The sequence below is a fragment of the Haemaphysalis longicornis genome, unplaced genomic scaffold, assembly GCF_048455015.1.
Source record: "Haemaphysalis longicornis isolate Haplotype H1 unplaced genomic scaffold, Haemaphysalis longicornis Haplotype H1 scaffold_25, whole genome shotgun sequence".
Taxonomy (NCBI): Eukaryota; Metazoa; Arthropoda; class Arachnida; order Ixodida; family Ixodidae; genus Haemaphysalis; species Haemaphysalis longicornis.
In genome coordinates, this window is record NW_027526314.1 from 3,510,491 (window position 1) to 3,526,823 (window position 16,333).

Here is a 16,333-nt window from a genome sequence, read left to right on the forward strand (position 1 = left end):
AGACCACATGACATGAAGAGCAACAATGAGGGCAAAAATGAGAATCAGAGTAAGTGAGAAGGACCAGGGAAACGTGCTTCCTCCATTGCTCCCACTTCATGCCATGTGATCACATAAGCTAGAAAATCAACAAGCTCTATATTCACAACAGATGTTTACCTCAATGCCCTGATGCCCAATAACAAAACATTCGTATCAAATGTCCGAGTCACCCTAGATCAGCAGAAGGCATAGAGTTGATCCCAGATATAATAAACCCGGATATATCGAAGTATTTAACAGTCCAAGCATCCCCATGGAAATCCAATGCGAAAGTATAGCACTTTGTACGCATGTATCGAACTCTCGTCGACCATCACATTCAATACATCAAACAGCACGCCGCAAGTGCCTGTGAAAATGCGCTTCTGATGGTGTGGGCAATCATGGTGACTTCCCGCACGTCGTTTCCCTTGGGTGCCTTTCAACACCTGCTCAATGCGTTCGCATGGGGATAGCCTCATGACAACGAGACCGCAGGGTGTGATTGGTGGGGAAGGGGAGGGTGAGGGGAAACCGACGGAAATGATGGAAGTGTTGTGACTGAATGGCGGCTCTTCTGGCATGGAGGCCAGTGAGGTGTGGAGCATATGTTTTGTTCGCGGTAACGTGTCTTCGGAGCCATGGTAACGGAAAATACGAAAAAACGTAAGAATTTGGATTTATAGCGATGAAGGCGTACATCATTAAGACCGGTGCAGGCCATAGAAAAGTATTTGTTGGTTACAAAGGCATCCGGAATGACTCGCAGCACGTTTTGGAACGACACTGCAGAACAAGCTGACGTAAGACAGCAGCACACTTCGACCGTCCTGGAGTGTGGCATGCACGTGTTCCAGACAATTCAGCAAAGTGGTTTCGTTGCGGCTCCAATTGAAAGGCGTTCGTATACAAATTTGATAGCTGAGTGCCTTGAGAGTGAATCAGAAATCTGTCAACATTTTCATGCGCCATTCCAGATGCCACAACAGCACACAAGTTCGTAAGTGTTGACAACGTGCAGGCTGTGGCACGTCACACCGATGCGGCAATCGCGGTGTGGATCGATGTTACCAAAGAAGCGGCTCTTATTAGCTACCCTCGAGACGTTCCCAACCACCTACATCAGCATTCAGCGTAATTCGCGGCAGCGTCAGCGCGGTGGACGGTGCCGGGCTTTTTTGTTTCAATGGCGTTTGTAAGCTTGAAGGCAGTTCATGACGCTGAAGATAAAGCAAGCGGAGCTCACAGACCTCTATTGTGCTAAATAAAGTGCAGTGACCATCGCATTATGTTTCGTATTTTCTGTGCTTTGAAGAACAAACCGGGAAGCTACTGCTTGTTCCGACGTCAAAAAGTTATGTGTGGAGTTTTTGGATAAGCTTCAGATAGGCATATTTTATATTGCAAATGATCAATATATAGAACTAATTCTGATCCCCTTGTATTTCGATATATCCCGGTTCGACTGTATTTTCTTTCCCACGCAAATATCGCGATAGCAGACAAAGTTGCGGGTCAGCCCATCTCATCTGGCAGTTACTGAGCAGTTGAAACCAATTACATCAGTGGTAACAATGGCTATTGTGCACATGATAGCAACAACTAGAAACACAGTCACAGCTCTGTTTGAAGGAGTTATAAGTCACAGTGCCCCTCAGCTTCAACTTCAGTTTACACATACTTCACCCCAACAAGGAACCCTTTACACCCCTCAAAACTGGAGCCCTTGATTTCGTCTGCAACCGACTGTGTCCAAAGGTTGGCATGTACCGCCTGCCGCTATTCTAAATTTGCCACCAATGGATTTAATGACTCTATTAATTGGCCTTGAGGACATACTGTGGCGCCACCCATGAGTGACATCACTCATAGGATGCCAGGTTATGCTGTGATATGCTAAAAACGCATTTCCTGTGTTCATGCGTTTTAACAGTGGGGCTGTTAAACCGTGGCATGCAATGTATGAACGCGAGTTTTTTATGTCTTCAGGGCTGATTTCATTTCATGGTTTCATTAGGACTTCGCCGTGGGCGATTATATTTGCAACAGGGGCTTTTCTTTTGTCTGTTTACAGTGAGCCTCCCTTTCTCTAGAATCATCAAGTTCATTGACCAACAGTTCGAGAACTCACAGAAGGCAAGGCTGTGGGGGCCCCAAATAAGTTGGGGGCCCCAAAGAAGTTAGGTAAAGAACCCCTGCTCATCTTCTGGATCCAAATTAGGCCTCGCGCCATTCCATTTAATAATTTATTCCACTACTACTTTGAACCGAAATGTCAAAAAGTGCCTGACAACGCTTGATTGGTCAGGGCTCAGCCCAAACGATTTCAAAAAACAAAACGCGCGTTTGTAATTTGCAATTTTGCATTCTTCTGAATTACTTTATAAAGTTTAAAGAATAACACCGTTATCCTCAAAAACATGGGTCTGCAGAAGCTTTGTGACGTGACTGGAATAGCTGAAAAGAAGTGGCTTCATGTTGTTTGTTATAAAACTGACTGATATTTACTCACGGCACCTGCTGAGATCAAACTTCCCATGGAATTGCAGTAGTTTGAGCAGACTAATGTTGAACAATTGGTTTCAGGAAAGTTCCATTGAAACACTAGCTCCAGCCCGTTCTCTAACCGCACACCTCCCGTAGGAGCCAATGTATTGACAGCAGATAGGAACTCCTCATTGCGTACAACTCCATGCCGAACCAAGTAGGTAATGAATAATTCCAGCATGTGTTATACCTGTTAGTATACTAGCACATTTGGGCATCACCGGGTACTACCGCAAGTTTTTATAAAAAAGGCCTTTTCCACTGGCTTTTGAATAAAGGGAGCTGAAAAGGTGGGCCTCACCGATCGGAACTTCCAGAGGTGCCCCCTCTGTTGACGCACAGCCTCCACCTCCTGCTCCGACAGAAGCACCTCCCTCCTGGTTAACTTCCCTACCTCCAACTGAAAAAACAAATGGCGTACAATGATGTTTTGCCCAGCGATGTTGACCCCCATTTGGTCACAGGATTCCAACCATTCATCAGGTAAATCAATAGACGCAATGGTGGTCATCCTAGCTGCTCCCCTGCAGTAACACGCATAAGGAATGAAGCAAGGAAATGCAATGCCACTCTTTGTGAGAGACAGTGCTGAATGAGTAAAACAACCCCATGAGAGGACCAATGAATCCCTGTAAACTGGGACTGGGCAAGGCCAACAACTACTCCCTAACATTACGAACATGCTGGAATGCAAGTTTTTAGTCTTACCATCGCCACTGTAGCCTATAAGCTAATAAAGCCATTTCATGGTACAGCCAAGCATTACAATTAAAGGATCTGCTTGCAGCACATATGCAAAAAACAAATTTCTAGGGATTAAGCGAAATTTTTGAGACAATTTCGTCGGCAGCAACTAAAAGGTAACAGCTACATGTATTTATTTTGCCCACCAACAGGCATCGATTACACCAGAGCTGTTACAATTAACACGAATCATTGGCCGGTGCCATTTTTATTTCAGCCTTCCAACACATTGATTAGCCATTCCGTGATGGGCAACAAACAGTATTTTCATAACTTCTCAACGATTGGAGAATGGCAGTAGGGAAGCCAATCGAGTTACGTTCTTGCCATTTGCAAACGAATTTCCATGTAACAGCAAGCAGCCCAGGTGCAACTTAACAATTCTTTTAAGTTTACGCATGTTTTGCCCCGAACTAAAAAAAAAAAAACGAAGCGCTGAATTCACACCACTCCTACGGCTACGGGTAACGCTACTTCTAAGGGGGACTCCCCCTTTCCACCTGTTTGTCATCACTCGTGCGAATGTGATCACTAATGTGCACAAGACCCACCAGCTCGTGACTCCAGCGACTGCATTTGATATGTGAGCAGATTTATCCACGCCGTAATTCAGCATGGCCCTTGCCATTTGTGTGCGAGCACTGCAGTGAAGCTGCGCGCAGTGTTGCCAAGTGGGTGCGTTTTTCTTAGCACTATAGGTCACAGATGTTGTACACAAGGTGACAACGGCCTTTGTTATACTGCTCAGATTGCTCCATGCGTGCCACGCCGAAGTTCTACTGAGCCGTGCATTACGCTACCAAAAGACGTTCTCGGCACCCAGCCGTGTACTGTGATAGTGAAGGGGCGTTACCCAGTGTCGCATCCAGCAGTGCATTTTCCAGTGGGAAAGCGATCTGTTTTCCGAAGTTTAGGTGCACCCAGTTTCAAACCCATTGACCTATTTTAGTCCTTGTCGCGAAAGCCAGCTCAGGCAAACACGCGTCCAAGTCCTCATGCTCCTTAGGTGTGCAATTTGTGCTCGCTGCCCTTGTGTCTCATTTTCTTGCCTTCAGGTTGCCCCTAGGAATATTTATGGCCACGTTGATTGGTTTGTCCTGGGTTATATGTATTCGGGAGTCTTTTATAGTGCCGTCAAAATGATGTTCAAGCAGGAGGTGGCCAGGTTTTAATTTCAGCTTCATATCTGGGGGACCAAGTGCTTTGACGATAGAGTGCGGGTTGCCGTTAGACAGCTGCAGGGCAATTTGATAGGCTTGCAAACCGTAGAGCTTTGTCACTTGTGGCTTATAAGCAAGGTTTACCACACATAGAAATCAATTTCCTGAGGTAATTAACTGATATTTGTACCTCTTGGTCCACTATTCATAAAATGGCAAAGTAGATGGCCCGTTGGTGTCATTCATGTCAGTTTCAACAAAACCTGCACCTGAGTACCTTAGTAAGACCATCTTCATGACACTACTCTTTTGCTCGAGTGCTCCTACAGCATTTAACATCAGTACTACATGGCAGCCGTGAAGGTAGCAGGTAGCTCCAGGTACAGCTTGTTACTGCTAAGCAGAATGAAAAAACTGTCGAAAAAGTGAAAATGTGGCTGAAAATTGCTAATCAGCCAGTTTCGGTGAAATTCCCAAGGTGAGGTAAGTGCGCAAATTACATTCACGTGTGGCCATATGGCTGCATTTCCGGTGGATGTTACATTTTTCCTCGCAGTGGCTAAAAGGTGCCGCTAGGCAAAGCAGCCACCAAATCTCTTTTGTTATGGTAAGCAACTTGGCTGCTCTGAACACTCAAACGTACACAACAGCCGTGCCACTCCCTATTGGTGCAAGGAGTCAGGCCCTGCCCACACAGCAAACACCGACTTGCATGCTGCTGCCCGTAACGTTTCGCATGTAGCCCAGCATCAACGTTATTTCGGCTGCCCAGTTTTTCACCACGTCATACAAGTGCAGTTGTTGAAAGGCTCTCTGTTCTCAGCTGTATTGCCTGCACAACTATTAAAATGTGTTGCACAAGACAGTTACTGTTCAGGATTCCTGGGAGATGTCTTTACGCACACCCCGGAAATATAGTTATCTCAACTTGCAAATTTTGTGCCAGTGCTTGTTCAGGCTGCTAATATTACCACATTGCAGGTTTCTTCCGATAAACAAGGTTGATTGGAGCAAACTTGTGCTCTGTTACAAGACAAGTAAACATACGCGGCGGAAAAGTGGTCAACAAAGCGATACACGCAGTAGAGTGTTGGCTTTCTACTGTATTTTAAACTTGCTTTTCAGCTACCAGTTTAAGACTCGCTTTTTGTACATCGCTGTACCCTGTTGGGCTAGTTGGTGACTAGTCACTAAGGTGTGTGCACCGCATACTGAGATGAAGGAGAGGTGTACACAACGCTGTTTGGATACAGTGCCTGCCTGCACTGTTTGCATTGCTTCTTTCTGCTTGGTGGAAATGTGCACTCTTTACACGTCAATATGCTCTTATCCTGAGCTCTAGGATAGTGCAAAAAAACAAAAGTGAACAAACCTGCATTCTATGCAGAGAAACAAAAAGAACCTGCAAGCTGTACGGCAAAGCCAACTTTTTGAATTGTCCCTGTTCAGCAGAAAATGACGGTTGAGTTTTGTGTAAAGCTCTTTCTATTGGCTATAGGCTTGAAATTTTGAAAGAGCTCCCCTGCTGTGACATGGGGAATCATTAAGACAGGCTTCCTTGCAATTTTAGTAATACGGTCTAAAAAATAACGGAGATACTGTTGTGTACCCCAACTGAAATCTCTAAGGCTTCAGATTGCCCGAATTGATTATTTGCATCTAAATATTACTAGTTCCAATGCCTAAGAGAGTTTTTTTCCTCATCAACCTTGAAAGAGCAGGAACACACTTGGTGCGATCGCTGCTCTTTGCGTGGCTAGTTCTACAAGGCTTGCTGTTGCGAGAGCATTGTTTTCTCTTGCATGGGACAATTTAAATGCTTGCATGTGTGCGTCTGTTGTGTTTCTTGTTCTTGTTTTTGTTATTTCACAGAACCGAAACCGAAACTGGTTTGAATTCTAATTTTGGACATCGTCCAATCACGTAGCACCTTGTATGAATGTCAGTGCTGTAGCTGGTGCAGCCGCCACAGGCCGCACGTGGTAGTTTTTCTTCTTTCAGGCCTTATAAAATAAAATAAATACCGCCCTACCGACCCGATAAACGATGAAAAGCGTTAAATTTTGAGCTAGTCTACCCAGTGCAAGCAAAAACAGGAGCTTGACAAATTCCCTTCAGTGCCCCTTTAATACCCTCACTACCCACCGCGGTGGCTCAGTGGCTAAGGCGTTGTGCAGTTGAGCCCAAGCTCACAGGTTCGATTCCCGGTCGCGGCAACTGCTTTTCTGATGGAGGCAAAAAGCAAAAAGGCCCGTGTGATCGAGATCTCAGCACGTGTTTGAGATCCCGTGCAGGTGGTCAAAATATTACCGTACTTACCCGATTCTAACGCGCACTTTTTTTCCGAGAAAATAGGTCGAAAAATCATATGCGTGTTAGAATCGGATACAAAACTGAAACAGTCAAAACAGCGGAAATTTCGTCCCACCCATCGCCATCTCAAGATGGCGCCAAAGCTTTTAGTATAGTGTACTAGAATTTTGTGTATAGTGTACTAGAACACTATACTTTTAGCAATGATTTTTCGGACGCAGGAAGCATAGGCACCTAGGCTTTTCTATCGGCGTTCACACAAATCGTCAAATCGTTCCATTTGCACGCTTGATAACAGCAATGGCAGCAGCGGCTCTCACGCGTTCAAAACGAGCAGTCGGCTGAAGCGTGCACCTCCGGAGAAGCTCGCGGGATGGCATGCGAGGCGTGGGCCACGATCCCATCAACCATGGTTGAACGTTCGAAGTGTGGCATCGCGAACGCGCTTGACGGCACCGAGGACGAGATGTTGTGGTCAGCGGAGAGCGACGAGGAGCAAGATTACTTCGGGAATTAAATCGCCCGTTTCTCTCGCATTCGTTTTTCTTCCCCACAAAGTTCCGTGCGCGTTACAATCGCAGGTTAAAGTTCTTCCTTTTTTTTTTTTGCCAGGAAAATCGGGTACGTGTTAGAATCGGGGACGCGTTAGAATCGGGTAATTACGGTAATCTGGAGCCCTCCAGTACGGCGCACCTCATTGCCTGTTTAGTGACGGCACATTAAACCCCATTATCAATACCCACTCACTCCTTTGTCTCTGCTTTTTATCTGCCTGTCATGCCCTTCCCCCCTCCCCACACAAGTGGACGTACTGGTGTCCACCCGTAGGTGTGACGATTTACGACTGCTGGTGGACTTTCCTTTCAATTGTCATTGCAATTCATTCATTCTGGTGAAGAATAAAAATTACTGGAGTCTTAATTCTTATACTTGCTTTCTGGCATCTATCCCTGTGGATAATAGGTATATTAAAGCTGGTACCTACCTTGTCTATCTGTGTCCTTAAAGGGGCCATGCAGACAAAATAGAAGTTCGAAACATTTCGTGTTTTATAGCTCCCCCAGCGCTTGTCCGGCAGCAAATGATGCCGCAATCACTGAGAAATTAATCCATTTACATTAAAATTTTGATTCTCCCGCCATATCGTGGGTTTTCGTGACGCCTGCAATGAAGTCATAACGGCGCGTATTAAAACGAACTTCCACTGCATCATTCGGCTCCGCAGTTTTGCTGGCCGTCAGTCCTCACAGATGGCGCTACCGTGCTCGGCCACGGACCATTGGCAATAGTTGTTATGTATTTGACCGTATTTACACCTGGCTTATTTTGCTTCTGTAGAAAGCAATCGTTTTGTTAAACATGGGGTATGCTCGACAAACAGGGCTACGTAAGACAACGTCGCTTATACCAATCGGCCAGTGTCGTGTAAGACAACCCAAAAGCGCCGCCGGTACTGTGCAGGTAAAACAAGCATAGTGCGCGCAGTACCAACAGCTGTACGCATCGGTACTTCTATGTTTACGTGTACTTTCGTAACTTCCACTGTTTACCCCAACGTTTTTACAAATATAAAAAGGATGTGCTTTCAATTTAAGTGCAAACAGCTCGTTCGGCAAGCTTATAAGCCCTGCCTAATTTGCGTTTGCTTTTGCCAGCCTCAGCCAATCGCACAGCTGGCACATATGATCATAGGTTCTGTTGTGGGAAATGAGCTAGGGGGTTGCATAGCCATTCCCTTTTTTTATTATTATATGGCTTGTCTTGGTGAAGTTTACATTAAAAGTGGTGGCAGTATGATTCTAACGAGGCAACCTGTAAGGTCCACTTATGAGATTAGCGGCCAGGCGCCCGGGCTGCGCGTGAGAACCCGCCGCTTTGTCTAGCGACGTAGCACTGCCAACACTGCGCTGCAGTCGTCGCCAATTCGTCACGGCATGCACGGGAGACGAATGTCTGGCCCACCGCATACCCCAAGGGTAATCCCCCATTGAGAAAGCAGACAGCGCCGCCGGATTCCAGGAACGTCTGTTCGACGCACGTAGGTGGTGGGATTACTGGCGTCAGGACGAGCGCCGCACGAGTACCTATTGTTAACACGCCCGGTTGGCATGACGCACAGTCGCGTCTTTCGCTCTCACCCCTCGGGGTCGTACGCGCCTGTTGGCTCGTGAGCGGTCCGTTGACCCAGAGATGGCGGCGACTCATTGAATATTCCATGGCGTGCTGAGTGACAGCTGTCTACGTGAATTTGGGCACTCCCATACGCGTGTACGAACGCTACAGGGGCGTTCCCGAGAGAGGGTGATCTCGAGGTTTTATAAGGCCGAACTTGGCCGTTAGAAATCGTTTTGTCTGAGCGCTGAGCTGGCAGTTCTTGGCGGGACAAGGAGTCTCGACCGTTAAAGCTAGGTTGGGATTTATGAGCCCCCTAGTCGTCGAGGTTAAGATCGCGTCAGAGGTTTAGGGTGCAGCGCCGTACCGGGCAACTAGACGGATCTTGCGGGCGAGACAGGGTCTCGGCCGTTGTTTCTCAAGCGGTTTGTGTACGCTCCGAGAATAAGAGAGTAAGACGAAGTTGAGGAGCTCGAGTGATTTGTGCGCACTCGGAGCTAGTGTCTAGCTGCAGTTTGAAGTTTTTTTATTACTCATGTACCCAGTTATCCTACTGTAAATAGCTGTTTATAAACTCTTCGTCTCACTTAATCAACCCCAATGCCTCGAGTTCGTCAATTTGACTGCCGTCTCCAAGAACTTCAACACCATCGCCCTGCCAGCGTCCTGCCAAATCAACCTTAGCCCGGGCGGGTTCCTGATCGACACCGGACTTCGGGGAAACGATCTTTACTCAACCTTTCGAATGAACGAAACTTGTTTTGCCTGGGGCCATTCAGGCAAAACAAGTTTCGGTCATTCGAAAGGTTGCCTCGTTAGAACCGTTAGGACTCTGCACTAACATACGCAACGCAGCAAACAAACCTTAAAAAAATCAACCAAGGAAACAAAAAGGTATCTACACAACAAATAACCAGAGAACATACAGGGGAGATTAAAAGAAATACGAACAATGGAGCGCACAGCCTCCGACGCATGCTGCACCATCTGGCTGCAAGGTCAATAAACTGAGTTTGGCCCACTTTTAAGGGAAATGCTTGATCAGGAAGCCACCGCGGCTTTTTATTTAAGAGAAGCTTTGGCGTTCTCACTGATGGCGTCTAACGCAAAAATGCCTCAGTGGAAAGAAAAAAAAAGCTTTCTGTGGCCGGAATCGAACCTGTATGGGTCCCTCACGTTATGAAGCCAGCGTCTATCCATCGCCTTCTCTAGAAAGAAGGGGGGCATTGGTCTATCCGACTGCTCAATTTTGACATGGTAAAAGCGGTTTAGAACATAGATAACCAAAGAATCTTTCACGTGAAAACTTTGCGTTCAACCATCGCCATCGCCTGACGGAGGGGTGCATGATTTTTTGAGGCGCCTTTTCACCCTGCGTCGTCACTGAGCAACGTGATCGTTGAAGGGTGTCATGCTAGCTGCAATCAGCCTGCTGCGCGCTTGGCTCCACAATATAGTAGGTAATAGGTAATTCCATCCTGCTCAGCCATGACACAGCATAAAAAAGCACCTCAAAATAAATTATTGGTGTCACTTCTGGTCAAGCTCTTCCAATAAAAGTAGGCTGCACTCTCAAGCACTGTAAAATAACTACGCATGCGTGCAGTTTAACGACTTTGCAGCCAGACAGCGCAGCACACGTCGGAGGCTGTGCGCTGTTCATATTTCTTTTAATACCCCCTGTGCACTTCAGAAATACACATACACCCGCAATATAACAGCCTTCAGAATAATGACAGAAAAATGAACAACCTCAGCCATCACAAAACGACAGAAAAAGCAAAACTTCAGGCCACCGCAGCCATCGTAACCGAACAGGCTAAAACACGTACAGGCAGCAAAGCTAATTCCCAAAGAGTGCCTCTGTAAAGCTAAATGCCTCGGAGAAATACCGTATTTTCCGGTGTATAAGTCACGTTTTTGTTCTGAAATTTTCGTTGGTGCGTCTTGTCCACCGGTGCGACTTATGTATGGAATAAATCTGGTTCGCGGTGGCCGCGCGTGGCCAGTGCACGTTGAGACACAGCTCAATGGTGTCCATAGAGCTGTACGGCATTTCTCATAGCCCATATGTTGCTTCGGGACATTGCACCAAAGAATTTTCAGCTTTTTCTAGTAAAAAAGAATGATAATGGCCTGCGACAACCACGCGCCGTTTTAGGCCATGCGCAGTAACTACAGTTCAGAATAAATTCAAAGTAACATCAAACTGGGTTGCAAAAACAAAATGCAGCTCATGAATTATTACAGACAGTTACTCTGAAAGAGGTAAACGTGCTGCTAATTTTTAAAATGACAGCTTGGAGATAAGTTTTGATTTTCTGGCCACTTCCCATCGCGTCACTTCCGTCCGCCATGACACCTTTATTGCGCTGATTTACGACAGCACACAAGAGACGCACGACGTTTGGAGAGGTGGCCAAATGGGTCGCCGACTCTTTGGACTCCATTTCTACAAAAACAGTTGTAGCCGGGTTGATAAAGGCCGGAGTAATCCGGTCCGCGAGTGGTAACGATGTTGGCGAAGAAGACATCAGAGAGTCGGAGGACGACAGTGATGCACCGGTGGAACTCTTATTGAAGATACTGAATTATTTGTTAGCGAGTCTGAGGAAAAAGACTTCGATGGTTTTGCCTAAACGCCGCCCGAAAGTACATGCCATCTGTGTGTATCCATAAACCATTTTTGAGAAGTTAGTTATGTCCAGACTTTGGATGTTATATGCCCGTGTTTAGCCCTGCTTACAGGGGGATGCGTTAATAGGCGGCGGCCGCCACAACCATGTACTTTCGCCTCACTTTCTAACGATCTGACTCACTATGAGTTTGCCTAATTAACAAGTGCGTCTTATATACCGGTGCGTCTTACACAACGGTGCGACTTATATACGTTTTTTTTTTTTTTTGTAGAACTGTCATTTTGAGGGGGGTGCGACTTATACAAAGGTGCGACTTATAGACCGGAAAATACGGTAGTGATTGCCCTGGGCAGCCCTACTGCCAAAATGGCGCTTCCGGCCCAAACCGCAGTGAGCCTCTTCAACAGTCGCAAAGAGAAAATTTCCACAGGTGGGCTTGAAATTAGAACGTTTCGAGAGCCATTTGTGGGCTCGTTCTCTACAGCATGTCAAGGGATGAAACGCATGGCAGGATGAGACGCACAAAGACAGGATTTTGAACGCTGTGTTATCGCTACAGTTGATCCAAGTGCGGAAATACAGATCTTGATGGTAACAGTCTTGATAGCATAATTATCTGGAGCACAATTTGGCGCGCGAGAGCTGGGCCACGATGAATCGGAGTGTTCCGTCGCATCGCGCCAGCCACCATGCCGTGTAAGATATATACGTATCGTATTTACGATAAGCACATCAAGCGTATCTCTAAACACTTGACTTGAAATGAAGACACAGCGACCGCCCGTGAGTGACACGGCACATTGCAGAAGCTCGCGCATTTATCTGCCACGGCGACGCACGTAGCCGAATATTTTTAACAGGCTAACCATAAAAGCGTATCAAAGAACCAACTCGTGACCGGCATGATCTATGGTAACTTTATGTCACAGCCGCCTAGGCTACATTTTTTGTCCATATACCGACAGTTCTGTGACACGCGCTGGTTGACTCGCCGTCATGTTGCCGAAGGCGGAGCTAACCCTACAGCCAAGCCGAAGGCTTAAAGGCCAACTGCAACGAAAATTTACCTGCCCCAAATTCTGCTTCAACATGTGGTATGAACCACTAAAGTATCTTGTGACCCAATTTAAACTCCACAAACGCACGGTTTTTTTGTTGAAACCGTTCGAAAACACGCCATTTCAGCCGACGCAGCACCTAGCGGATTTTCGCCACAACTTGTCACCATAGAGTTTCATACAAATAACTAGAGGGGAAACTGGCGCTAGTGTCAACGCGAACATGGCAGCGGCGCTTACGCTTCAATGGGAATGATGGGTAGTTTTGGAACCGGATTGCGTGGGATCGAAACGGGCCTCTGGCTGCGCAAATTGTGTTTTTCGACGAAAAAACTCTTATTGCCCGGTTCTCCGTTTACAAATTACATAACGAACAAGAAAGTTAGTGACAAAAACCGGCTTTGTGCGAAATAAAACGGCGCGTTTAAATAAAAATCAGACGCGGAGTCGAGAGGGTTTGTGGAACAGGTTTGCCATTTTTCGCCAACTACAGCAGGACGCGGACTTCTTTAAAAACTACTTGTAAAAGTTTCGGCGCTGGTGGTTTGTAATAGTAAGAGAAGTTTAGTGCTCATAAGAAAAGAGAAACCGATTACCTTTGGAGAAGTTATTCTTGCGTGAATTAGTGACATCCATCAAGCTGCGTTCCTATCAGCCGCCGGTGCTGCTGGTCTACGCCGTAGGAGCCGGCGTTCGCACGAAAGGTGTGGCTGTTTCAAGCGATTCGCAACCGTCGTCAGCTTTGACAATACATTGCTCTGCCGAATGAGCAGCGCGGCAACTCCTAACTAGCAGACAACTTCGCCGCACAGAGCGCCGTCATTTGTATTTTCATGCTCGCTGTGCGGCAATGCATTGATAACCCACCCAATTCGCAACTCCAGTTGTAAAACATTCCACTCAGGGCGGCGTCAGTGCACACGAGGCATGCAGTTCAAGGAGAAACGTATTTTTGATCACTCCTCCCAACACCCCGCGTAAGCAAATGCGTTCATGCAAATCCAAAACGAAAACAAAACTGCCTGCAATCCATAGTAAGTTCCACGAGCCATCAAGCGCCAATCCGAATCCACAATTACCCATCACGCCCATTGAAGCGTACGATCGCAGCGCCAGTTTACTCTATGCTTGTCGCCACTGCGGCGAGCTTCCGGATGTGACGTGCCAGTCAGGACTCCCGTGCGACCGTCGCCTCTCCTCAGTAGCCCTTTTACGTTCGGCTTCACGCGAGTGAGCAGTGTAATTCAAGCCGCGTGCATGTATAATTGCTTTCACGTGTTTCCATAATGCGAGAAGCTGAAGTAGTTCTCGGTTACCGAAACGTAAAGATTAAATTCGAAGAGTGCCGGGGCCGGTCTACGCGAGGCAATACACCGTCGGCGAGCGAGTGCAGCAGCTGCACAACGGCCGATTTCATGCTCGCGACGGCGGCAGCAGTCTCTCAGTCGACTCGACGAGCACGCGAGTCGCGTGTACGGCTACTGTTCTGTAGTACGTACGGCCTACGCGAGGCGATACGCTGTTGGCGCGGCTGGTCGGTGCGTCGGCGGGCGGACGAGTACGGCGGTTGTGAGGCGCACTGCAGGATCGCGGCCGGGCGTCTCTACGAGTACGCCGACGCGAGACGATGACGCTGTTGTCGCGGCCGGTCGGGGCGTGAACGAGTACGGCAGACTGTTGTGCGGCCCACTGCACGATCGCGGCCGGTCGACTCTTCGGGAGCGCGAGTACGGCCGACGCGAGGCGATACGCTGCTGTACTGTAATCGCGCCGGTCGGGGCGGGAACAAGTACAGTGGTGATCTCGCTAAGGGTGAACACGGGAGCGCGTGGCCTCCCGTACTATCAGAGCAGCCTACCGTGCCCAGCGCGAAACATCACGCATGCGCTATGCGTGCCGAGCGAGACTATGCTTTCAACGCGCGCACTGCGTCATCGGAGCGTCTGCGCGTCGTCTGCTATGTTTGTCGCGCGTGTATCGGTGGAGCTATCAGCCACTGTATGAATGAGTGGAAACTAGAATCCACATGAAAAATGTTTCCGTGTGAGCGGTAATTTGTTCTTTAGCTCCAATACAATGGTTTCGGCACAGCAGCGTAATTCACCCACTTGTTTCAAACAGACTCAATCAAAAGATCATGCAGATTTTAGCAGCACTTTATTTTTGTAAGTGCTTACAAAAAGTCTTTTAAATGCACATGGAAGCACTCAATTCAAGGCTTCAAAGGTGGTCACTCAAAGGGGGCGCAGGTGCTACGACCTTCATTCAATATACGGGAGAAAACATTCATCCTTTACCTTTTTATATTTGGGCGTTTTCATGCAAGGATCCAGTAATCGTGGATCAAAGCAAGGTACCATTAGCAGAAGAGACGCAACATAGCAGACGACGAGCAGACGGTCCGATGACGCGATGCGCGCGCTGAAAGCAAAATATCGCTCGTCCCGCACAGCGCATGCGTGATGGTTCGCGCTGGGCACGCTAGGCTGCGCTGATAGTACCGGCGGCCACGCGCTCCCGTGTTCACCCTTAGCGAGATCACCACTGTACAGAACGAGGCGCACGTTCAGTTCCAGCAAACTTCGTCAAAAAACAATTAAATACTAAGTGCTGTGGGCAACATTTCTCTCACCAGTTGGAAAAAAAAACAAAGGGGGGCACAGTTGGTAGCATTCAGCCTCGGGAAAGGTCATTGTTTCACGACGCCAACGAAGACACTGCGCCACGAGCGAAGACACGACGCCAACGAAGACACTGCACTCCACACTGCTTTTTCTGTACCCATTTCATAGCTCCCAGCTTCTCCACGACGCCTGGCGATACCTGTGTTTTCGTTCCTGTGTTTTCGTTTTACCGGACGACTATACGCGCGTCTCAGCAGTTCATAGCGAAGCAATAATGGTTGCACGAACTTCCCAACCCTTTTTCGCGCATGTTTTAAATGTTTGAAGACACGGACGGCCCGAAACACATCGAATGCGCGCCGTCTTCTCACATGCAGCCGTGGGAAAATCCGCCGGCTGCACTCACTCATCCTGAGTGGAACGTCACTTCCGGCCGTCCGTAATGGCCGCCCTTTCTTTCCAGTTTCGGTTTGAAAAGAGCGTTTTTGATCTTCGTTCACGATGCAGCGACGCATATTAGGGGCTTCCAAATTTTGCAGGTTGCAACTTTTAGGGCAATACTACCGGAAAATAGTGCATTTATGGAACCGAAAATTTTGTTTCAGTTGCCGGAACTCGGAAGACCCACATGCGTACAGGCGCCCGAATCAACCAGCAAATGAAAACCGTGACTGCAATCGAACTTGAACCGCCTAACCCGTCGGACATGCCGGGATCATCTGAGTCTCACGAGAGAGCCGCCTAACGCGTACCTGCGCCCGTACGACAGGGGTGGCGTTCGTTCGGCTTTTATTTTCAAAGCAAAGCTGTGCTACTTTCGTCCAGCGGTTTCGCGGAGGATGCGCAAGCTGCAAGTTAACCTTTTGACCGGAGACACACCTCCGGCGACACGCCCGTCTAAGGGCATCGCGTGATTCACGGGGCCCGCTGTTAGCGCTGCGCACATGGCCCATTTTAAGGCTGCGTTCCGATTCGCGGACAGCTCGCTAGACAGCTTACGAAGCAGTAATAAAATTGGAACGGCGCAGCGTTCCCGAACGCAACACCAACGCAGACGACAACCTCGTAACACACGTTGAGCCACGCAAGCCGCAGGTTTCGTAAATAATGTTACC